Source organism: Pterocles gutturalis, unplaced genomic scaffold (assembly GCF_000699245.1).
Source record: "Pterocles gutturalis isolate BGI_N339 unplaced genomic scaffold, ASM69924v1 scaffold39410, whole genome shotgun sequence".
Lineage (NCBI taxonomy): Eukaryota > Metazoa > Chordata > Aves > Pterocliformes > Pteroclidae > Pterocles > Pterocles gutturalis.
Window position 1 is genome coordinate 256 of NW_010139601.1, and position 7,562 is coordinate 7,817.

The following is a 7,562-nucleotide window of genomic DNA, read 5'->3' on the forward strand; positions in this document are numbered from 1 at the left end:
CAGAGGGACCTGCCGGTGTGTCCCCTCAGTGACACAGCCATGGCTGCCTCAGAGGGACCTGTCAGTGTGTCCCCTCAGTGACACATAATCATAGCTGCTTCAGAGTGACCTGCCACAGTGTCCACCCTTGGTGACACACAGCCATGGCCTCCTCAGAGAGCCCTGCCATGTCCCCCTTCAGCAACACACAGCCATGGCTGCCTCAGAGCACCCTGACATCTCCTCCCTCCTCAGTGACATGCAGCCATAGCCACCTCACAGAGTCGTGCCATGTCCCCCCTTCCTGACACACAGCCATGGCCACTTGGGGTACCCTGACATGTCCCCCCTCAGTGACACACAGCCATGGCCTCCTCAGAGTGTCCCACCGTGTCCCCCCTCAACACACGTACTCTTAAGTGACTTTGCCTCCACGCAGAGGTGCACGGTTAGTGATTTGCCTCCAGTTTGCTTTCAGCACAGAAAGACATAAGTATGAGTAGGCCGTGGCAAAGTTTACATTCGGGGAAGAAAATCCTGGGGCAGGTGTTCCAGTTCCCGTTGAAGCCGCCTCCTCAGAGTGTCCCACCGTGTCCCCCCTCAACACACGTACTCTTAAGTGACTTTGCCTCCACGCAGAGGTGCACGGTTAGTGATTTGCCTCCAGTTTGCTTTCAGCACAGAAAGACATAAGTATGAGTAGGCCGTGGCAAAGTTTACATTCGGGGAAGAAAATCCTGGGGCAGGTGTTCCAGTTCCCGTTGAAGCCCACCGCCTGGCCTCATGCGGTTTGTCAGGAATTGATTAGACCACAAGTTATTTCAGTCACAAGCCAAGTTTGCTCGCGTTCATCGTGCAGACACCGCGTTGCGATGAAAAATGCCCAACTGTTTCCTCCTGTAGCAGCTTTCTGACACAAGCTGTTGGCTGTAGACTTTCAGCTGCCTTTCTTTCTCCTTCTCTCACATATGTTCCCAGCACCGTGTTTTGAAATATAGGAACGATTTTGCAGCAATAGGGCTACACAGTCTCGCTGTACATCCAACCTCTGCAGCACAGGGAGCTACAGCCAGCAGTGTCCTTGTGAGCATAAGGAGAAGGACCATTTTCTAACCAGCTTAGAGATTACTGGGGTTTTTTTTTTTCTATTTTTGGGGGTGAAACAATGCATTGAAGTTCGAGTGATGCTGCGCTCACACGCTGGAATGAGGGTTCGTTACCTAATTTTGTGATTCAGGGTCATACAGCTCCAGTGGCTGTCTAATTATAGGATGAGACCATTAAAGGTATGACTAACCAAGGAAAGAAAAACAGCCCGAAGGTCTGTGAATGCTCTATCCATCGCATCACTGTGCAGGGACAGCAGGTGAGACATACTGGGTGATCGTCAGAAGGCTGATACACCTGAAACATCAACTAGCAATCCCAAATTTCTTTTTTCAACAGAATTTTTTCTTATTTAAATTATTGCCTTTTAAAAAAACACATTTTCTGGGCTGAGGAAATCCCACCACACTCTCTGAATTGTATCTCAGGGGCTGTGTGGCTGCGGGCAGGGGGACAAACCCCAGTGAAACCGTGTAGCCCCGTTTTTGGGGTGTACAGGTGAGTCCTGGTGGCAGGACCAACAATACCGACCGCTGTGTCGTGTGGTTTTCATCCACGCTGCCAACTACTAGCAGGGCTGCAGCTCAGGCTGAAGGCATCCATATGGTGCTTGGGAAGAGCCACAATCAGAGTATCTGCTGACAGGCTGGGCTATCACATATTCCGCTCATGAATAATCTGCAGAGACTGTGAGAAGGAAAACTTAGATCCACACCGAGACTCGCTTGACCTTTCCCTCCTCGTCTCAGCCTTCGCCTATGTCTGGTGTCGACAGCACAGACAGTTGGCGAGTCTGGATTTGAGAAAGGTGTTAGGCGCAGTTGGAATGACAGCATGGACATAGCCTTTGGGACCAGCTCTGCCTAAGCGCGATTCTCCATCCCTAGTGAGAAAATGCTGCTTTTCAAAATGCTTTTGCTTCAAACTTGGTGACTATGCTGGAACAGAGCCCTTTAAAAATCTAGATGGCAGAGTGTTTTTGTTCTAGTCTTAGAACACTTTACAAAGCATTTAGTCTGAAAAAGAGAAGACATAACTGAAAGGAGACATTATATCATCTTCAAGTATGCAAAAGCTCGCTACAGAGCAAGAGGGAATTAGCTCTTCTCTGCATGCACTGAGTCTACGACAAGAAATAATGAGCTTACATCTTGGAAAAGGTGATAGAAATTAGATGTTGGGTTAAGGGTAAGAATAGTTGAGCACCGGAACAAATTGCCTAGGAAAGCAGTGGAGTAGTCGCCACCGGATATTTTTATTTAATAAGAAATTAGTAAAACATCTGTTCTGAAAGAGTTTAGGGAGAATTGTTCTTATCTCAGGGAGAGGGATGGGCTGAATAATCTCTTACAATACCTGTCAGCTCTAGTTTTTCATGAAGCAAAGGTGATGTGATTTGTCCAAACTTACAAAGCAGGTGGGTTTGGATTTCAGCTCAGATCTGCACCCTATACAGCAGGGTATACTAAATATTAAGTCTGAAGTAAAGAAAAGCCAGGCTTTCACAACTGTTATATCTTTCATAAGGTTTTGGTTTTTTTTTTTTTGCTAAAAAGCCAGTATGAATGGTGACTCCAAACCCCACCTGATATTTACAGAATTTCCCTGAGGAAAAACTCCCACTTTTCCTATTTTTTCCATATGAGCTGCCTCACAACAGAGTGAGTGCATTTCACAATCAGAATTCTAATCCATCCTCTCATTTCTCTGGTACAGCAGCACTGAAAAGGCTTTTTACAGCGTTCAGACAAAGCTATTCCTCTGCAGTGCTACACCCTTGCTGCAAGACAGCACTTCAGTGTCTAGGGCTATTAGCTCAGCAGCTGTCAGCCGTATTAAATTCACCAGAAACATGGAGAGAAAATCCCCATAAAATAAAAGGAAGGACACTGTGGTGACAGTAACTTGCATTGAAACCTGAATCAAAATACCTCCCCTCAGTTATTTGCTCATGAATTGTTCTTATTGATCCTCCTCAGCTAAAGATCGATGTGGACCTTGATTCTGTTAACACAGTGTGCAGCCATTACCCAGCTACTGCTGCAGGTTTTCAGACAGAATCAGATTGTAGTGAATTGTTTGCAACGACTTAAAATAACTCTTCTGAGAAGTTTTAGTCTTAAATTTGTCTTAAGATGGTGACTACCCTATGAACAAATTCCCAACCTTCGAATTTCTCTGCGGAAGTCACCTCCTGAGTTAGGAGAACCCTAGCAAAAAGTGATGAGAATGACAAAATGTCTCTCTTTTGTGGGGATATAAAAGTGTAATTTGAGAAAAGTGAAACTAGAGAAACCACTTGCGGAATATTTTCCCTGTGTGGATTTTCTCTGAGGTCTGACAACAGATGCGCCTGTTTCTCAGTGGGAACACTAACACCATCTCTGGCCACCTATTTCACAAGATTTCTGGAATATAACACTTTCAATATTATTATATGCTTTTCTAGATGGTAAATCCAAACTAAACACAGATGGACGCAATGTCGTCACAAAGACATCATTTTTTTGTTTGGCTAAAACCTCATTGTACTTCCCTTGCAGGAAGTATTGCCCAAGACATCATCGCCATGTACCGTAACCCTGACATCAGTTACCGCTGTTCCAGCAAACATTTCTTGGCTTCAGGATCAAGTTTTAAAAATGGGAGCCATTGGTTTCACAGTAAGTGCAGTGAATCAGTTGGGGTAAGCAACAATATCTTATGTTTATGCACTACCTTTCGCTCAGAAAGATCCATAACCTCTTGGCAAGCAGCGACAGCGTGAGTGCAGGAGGCATAGCAGGGAAATTGTGGAATAATACAGCATGCAACAAAGTCTGCTACTGATTTTAATACTCGTAGGATTTAAGCAATTCCGGACATATTCAAATATTAACCAAGTACTACATAGCCTGTGGCTTCAGCAAACACCCTCCTTATTTACATCGTGAGAAACTGAGGCACGCAGAGGTGCAGCGAGCTGCCTGCGATTGCACAACTATTGCTCAGCAGCCGATCCAGTAATAACATCTCGAACACCTGACTGCCTGTCCCGTGATCTGTCCTGGAGAGGATAAAGCTGCTGCGAACTGAGCTGCCAGAGGTGTTGGGCACAATGAAATTGTTCAGGCTGGACCGTGGCCAAAGCTGAAACAACAACTGCTTCTTGTAGAAGTGCCATAAAGTCTTCAGTGAACCCAAGCGCTCATGACCACAGCTGGTCCTTAGATCGACTAAAATCTCATTGCAAGGACAGTATGTTGAACAAAGACCATTCCCTTTTTCATAAAGAGAGGGCAGCAAGCTCAGCTCTAAAGGAGAAGGATGCAAAACACTTCCTGAGTCATCAGCAGCATATTCTGCAGTGCTCTGGATTTTCCCCAAAGAGCCCAGTCCATCCGCTGATCAGATTATCCTGCAAAATCTGGTGAGATGAAAGTCCAGAAAGAAAGGAAGAAGGTCGGGAATACTAAAATCAGGATGAGAAGAGCTATTTCCCAGCTTAAAATATCAAGGAAAGAATATCTGAGATGAAAATATGTACATCACAGAAAAACAAAGCAAAATTCTATGGTCTTTCTATTGAAATATTCTCTGTTTGAAAAGCCCTGCCTCCAATGATGCTTATTACAAAGCAGAAATCGCATTGCAGCCGTATGCCAGAAAAACATGCTGCAAATACTTTGTGTGGCAAACAGGGCTCTCAAAGAGGGTTTGTTCATCTGTCTCAGCCTGCCTTGCCATACTTTTCTGTCCCTCTTGCCAAATAGAAAATAAATAATTTGCTCCTAGCTGTTCAGGTTATAGTTGGCTGGATGTGCCATCAGCTGGCTCATCCCTGCTCAGAGGCTGGGAAGGCGTAAACACTTCCAGGATTACAGAAAATGAGGACACTAATTTTGGGATCAATCCAAAGCCCTTTAGAGTGAGCATGAAGACTAATTGAGTCTAGCGAGAGCTGCATCAGCTCCTTAATTGCTGAAAGGAAATGAAATAATAACATTTTCCCTTTTGGTACATCCTTTTTCAAGTGGTAATGGCTGCAAGCTGCCTGCCTGGAACAGCAGGACTGGAAAGCTCTGGGCTGTTGCTCTGGTGACATTTACGAAGCAAGGTGCTCAGACACTTGGTAGTGCCGCAGAAGATGGGAGATGATGATAACGCACTTTTCCTGCTTTCCCTATGGTCACAAATAAAAGCTGGGAGATTCAGAGAATGGATTCAGTTGCTTAGAGGAGAAAGCGCCAGTTTTATAGTCTGATGATAGGGTGGGAAACGCTGAAGTTGTAAGTTCTATTCGGTTAAAAGCGCCCTGTTCTTCACCAGCTCTCTGCCTTCTGGGCCCTGAGGAGCTTTGCTTCCAAACTCCGCTTGTAACTATTGTGTGAGGCTCCGCAAGAACAGCCTGGAAACCCTTTCTGTCTGGAGTGGTGGCTAGGATTGTTTCTCCCCTCGAATGTGATGAGAGGCTGGGATTCCCCCACTCTGCTCCACGGGAAGGGGAAATGCGGTCACCCCAACCACCGAGAGCCCGCGGGGCTTGTGGCATCACTTATTTTTCCCTTCTTCCTCTTAATCTGGAGGAAATGGGCATGGGGTGGTGGAGCTCCATGGGAATTAGCATGGGTTTATGATGGGCTGTACTGCCTTCTGCTGGGTTGGACTGGAACGGGGGTCAGCGAGCCAGGGGGAAAGTCTGATCGCTGAGGGATGGAGCAGGACACAGCCGCTCAGCATCCATGGAGCCAAGGCTGTGGGATAAGGGATGAGGGAAAGGGAGGGAAGGTTGTAAAGTGGTAATGTACACCAGGAGCATTCAGAGGAAAAGGAGAAAGAAGAAGGTCCAGATAAAAATAGAAAATACAAAAGAGGGAAAAGCACATGTGTGCTGTAGACTGCTTCTGCTCCAGGCAATGTCGCCAAGGAAATCTTTTGTTTCATTCATACAAAAATCCTTGCCACCAGTACTTTTCCTGTGCTCTCCATGAATCCATCAGTTCCTAAACCAACAGACATGACAAGAGCTGTGTCAGAGCCTTGAGTTCCAGCTGAGTGTGATGTAACGGAGGGGAAAAACCATGGGACTCGATGCAGGTGGAAAACAGATGTATTTCCAAACGGGTGATGCTTGGTTTAGGTGACTCATTCTCCATGTGCCCTGTTTTAGATGCTTGGAGCAGTTTTTCTTGATTTAATCAGAGTTGTGGGCACCAAACTCATCTGTCACTGAAGCCCTGAAGGATTAGAACGCTCCTAACAATGCCGTCCTCATGCTGCACGTGCTGGAGGGAGGAATGCAGCACTTCGGGCTCTAAGCCTGGGTTTTACTCATCCTGGAGTTGTTGCAATTTTGTTCATACCACAAACCTGGACTCATCATCTGATCATCCCCAATGCGTGGCCAGCCAGATCCTCGGAAATCAGGGATTTGTCGCCCTGACAATTGCCGCCCATTAGACCCTTGGCAAAATCCTTGGGCTGTCCAGCACAACCCAAACATCTCTCTTGGCTGGTGGGACTGATGTCCAAAGGTCTGTTCCTCCTTCATCTTCCAGGCGAACAGCCTCGCTGCAGTGATTCTTGTGGGTGAGGTTTGGAGACCTTCTGCGTCAATTAAATGCATTTTTTCCTGTTTTCTTCCAATTTAGGTATTGGTAGCTTGATTGTCATTGTGACTGCTGCCTTGAGACCCTCACTAAAGGTGAGACCTGAAGATTAAGATTCAGGGCAGCACTTCTGCTGGCATCGCAGGGGACCCTCTTCTGCTGAGCAGCGAATGCACAGAGTTCATTTCTCTGCAGAAATCCCACTCGAACAGCAACTCTGCACAGCAGAGAGGCGAAGGAGGTTGGCTTTTATTTTATTACGTGTAAACAACTCGATTTCTTTGTGAGCATGTTGTCAGTGCAGCCCTCACAGTCCGTTCCTGGCCAGCACAGCTGGATGAGGATGCTGAGGATCCCTGAAGGACTCTTTCAGGAACGTAGCTGTTTTGCAGAACACCATGGGAAAGAGAAACCATTTGCAAAAAAATATCAGGTCTTGCAGAAAAGCATGGGAAAAGAGGGAATTTTGAAAAAAAAAATAAAAAAAAAAACAAAACCCCAAACCAAAATAGGTCTGTCCTGCAGAAGAGGAGCTATTTGCAAAGAAACGAGGTTTCCCAGGCAGCACCCCAAGGAATAACGGTGATGGGGGGGTGAACACCGGGAAGTCCAGGGGGAAGACACCCGCCCGGGGAGCCGGTAGAAGGGCGCTGCGCGGGGACGGTTTTCCTCGAGGAGCCTCGTTAGCGCAGTAGGTAGCGCGTCAGTCTCATAATCTGAAGGTCGTGAGTTCGATCCTCACACGGGGCAGGAGTGGTTTCCTCCTTTTTTTTCCCTCCCATGGGCAGGCAGAGGTTTCGAAGGGAAGGGAATACATTTTTTTTTTTTAATCGCATTGCAGCAGGAGTCGCGGAGGTGCCGCAGGATCGGGGCAGCGGGCGCAGGCCG

The 7,562-nt window shown here is 46.7% G+C and overlaps 1 non-coding gene across 1 annotated transcript; it reads left to right on the forward strand.

The window, feature by feature from the left end:
- Positions 1-7,351: 7,351 nt before the first annotated feature.
- TRNAM-CAU lies at positions 7,352-7,424 on the forward strand. Its single transcript has one exon. It is a non-coding gene; the product is annotated as a tRNA-Met (tRNA).
- The last annotated feature ends 138 nt before the right edge of the window (positions 7,425-7,562 follow it).